Consider the following 2,974-nt stretch of genomic DNA (forward strand, 5'->3'; position numbering starts at 1 on the left):
CCTCAATTTGAGCTTGTTGCTTTTGTACCCATTGTTGAAGTGCCTAAAAATGAGCCTTCTCGACCTCTGCATTTGGGTATTGAGCTTCTTTCATTTGAGGCTCAGGAGTTGATCTGGATGAGCTCAGTTGTTCATTGCTTGGCAGAGGTGGAGGCACTTGTGCTTTCTTTTTAAGAAGTCGCTTTGGTTGGATTGGAATGTTAGGGTCCTTTGTGGCCTCTTTCTGTTGGAGTGTAATTACATTTACAAGTTGTGATATTACAGCTGCCGGATCTAGACTTTGATGTTCCACCCCAATGATGCCGATTGGGACGTCAAGCTTAACCTCTATTTGTTGTGGGACTTTATTTTTCATGGGACAATCCACGCAGGCATGTCCTATGCCACAATCTCTACAGAGGGGTTGGAAAGTAGATAGGCTACCACGATGAGGGCACTCTACGATCCGATGATTTTTGCCACAACCGTAGCACTTGATTGGTGCTCGATATGTGTTGGGACGTACTTGATTTGCATAAACTGGTATTAGACCCTCTGCACCTTCTACATAGTACACTAGGTACTCTATTTCATACTCAAATGACGAGTCTACTTCCTCGGCTTGTAATTGATGTATTGGAACTACCTGAGGAGCTGGATTTGGTGCTCTTGGATATGGTCGTGGATTCGGATTCCTGAGTAGTTGAGGGACTTGTGTCCGAACAGGAATAGGATTTAGCCTCGGAGCTGGGGGCCTTGTGCAAGTGCCGATTGCCTATACACTGGCATGGGTGCCACTTGGTATTGTTGAGGTCGAGGCGGGTTGTTGTGCATGTTGAAGATGCAATTGTTTTCATCATGGTCTCCGATGATGCAGATATGGCACCACAACCTTGGTGGTGGATTTGCTTGTGCAGTGATCCTGGCTCTTAGGATGAGCACTCATTTGCTATATGATTGGCCATGCAGTGTGGACACTAGGCATTTTCTCACCGTGGATATGTCTGAGTTGGCGGCTGAGACAAGTGAAGTTTTTGTTCCATGGCTTGCATCATGTCTTCTTTCAGCTTCATGGTCATGGCCTCTAGGCAATCTTCATTTGATGTTTCGACAGTGGACTTTGATTTGCCCTTTTTCAAGTGCTTATCTTGTGCACTAGATCTACCGTCATCACTGCTAGTATCTGAGTCGATCATGCCATCCTTGATGTCAATGGCTGCCACATGAGTAGCACTGAATGTTTCATAGCTGCTAATCTTTTTCATATCCTTTTAGATTGTCTTTCTTAGTCTTGCAATGAACCAGGCTGTGAGGTACTTTGCATCTGGGCGTGGGTCACATTTGTTGATTAATATTTTCATCTTACCCAGGTATGTTTGTACATCTTCTTGACAGCCTTATTCGATCTTGCTTGGTTGGAGAGCAGGATCATCTTGTATGCAGATTTGGTAAGCGTTGGAGTTGGAGGCATTGGCCGAAACGTAGCTGCATGCAGATTGGGCGAGATTTACAAAGGGTGTCTCTATCGTCCACAAGTACATGTGTGGATGTAGTTTTGTTGGGAGGGTTGGAGTCGTGTTAGTTTGTGTAGGGACCATCATGTTAATAATGTGCCTAAGATTATCCTACGTGTGTAGGGAACTGTGCCGATGCAGACGGATCATTAATTAGAGGTCAAAGTGTGAAGATACGAGCGAATTTGTGCGAAACAAGGCCCACACGAGGGCACAAATGAGCGAGTGCTAGGGATGCCAAAATGGTGTGCAATGGGCTAGAAAAATATCCCATAGCATGGTGTTTCCATGTGTGAAATTTTGGTTCAAACGGGGTCTAATTTGGGTCCCAAATGGGTGCGATACGATGTGTTGAAGTAGGGGTAAATTTGGCCTTTTGGGGGGGGTCCTTAAGGTTTGGTGTGAATGGGCTTTAAGTCTAACTGAGGGGTAGTAACTGACCCAGTTTAGTTGACCTAACTGGCCCAATTAGTCTAACTAACCTAACTATCTAATTAGATGCCTAACAGTTAGTCTTACCTAACCTAGTTATGGTTAGATTGATTGCAACTAACTAACCATAGTTAGTTGAGCTAACCTAGTACAATCAACTAACCTAATGGTCCAGTTAGTGTAACTAACTAACAATTAAACTAACCTAACTGCAAACAACTAACCTAAAGTTAATCTAACTAACCTATGTTATAGCTAACCTAACCTAGGTTAAAACTAACCTAAGATAATACTAACCTAACTATAGTTAGTACGATGGTTAGGTTAGGTTAGATTTTTTTTCTTAATCACCAAAAAAAAAATTGGGGGACGGGGGGGCGTCACGCAGCGGCATCGGAGAGGAGAGGTGGGGGGGGGGGGAGTTTGAACGAAGGAGGGGAGGGGAGGGTGGAGGGGAGGGGAGGGTGGAGGGGCGGGTGAGGAGCCCTGGCAGGTGAGGGGTGGGTGAGGGGCGCTGGCGGAGGAAGGGTGGGTGAGGGGCGATGGGTGAGGGGTTGGCGTGGGGTGGGTGGGGCGACGGGAGGCACTGGCGCGTGGTGAGCGAGCACCGCCGCAAGCGCTGCGAGCGTCGCCGCGATTACAGCAAGGGCTTAGGCCCTTGCTATTAAGAGAGGTTAGGTAGTTTTAGGGGAGGAGCGATCGGCGAGGGGGGGTAGAGAGAGAGAGAGAGAGAGAGAGAGAGAGAGAGAGAGAGAGAGAGGGGGGGGGGGGGAGGAAGGGGGTGAGGGAGTGGTGGAGGGGGTGGTGGAGAGGGAGGGGGGGGAAAGGGTGGGGTTGGAGATGGTAGGGGGGGGTGGAAATGGAGGAGGGGGGGGGGGGGAAGGGTGGTTGTGAGGGGGGGAGGTGGAGATGGAGGAGGGGGGGGAAAGGGGGTGTTGGTGGAGGGGGAGATGGGGGAGGGGGTTGGGGTTGGGGGAGGGAAAGAAAGGGTGGTGGTGGAGGGAGAGGGTGGGGGGGAATAGGGGTGGTGGAGATGGAGGAGGGGGTGG

Source organism: Dipteris shenzhenensis, chromosome 6 (assembly GCF_047967505.1).
Source record: "Dipteris shenzhenensis isolate YYH24624 ecotype China chromosome 6, Dip_SZ_1.0, whole genome shotgun sequence".
Taxonomy (NCBI): domain Eukaryota; kingdom Viridiplantae; phylum Streptophyta; class Polypodiopsida; order Gleicheniales; family Dipteridaceae; genus Dipteris; species Dipteris shenzhenensis.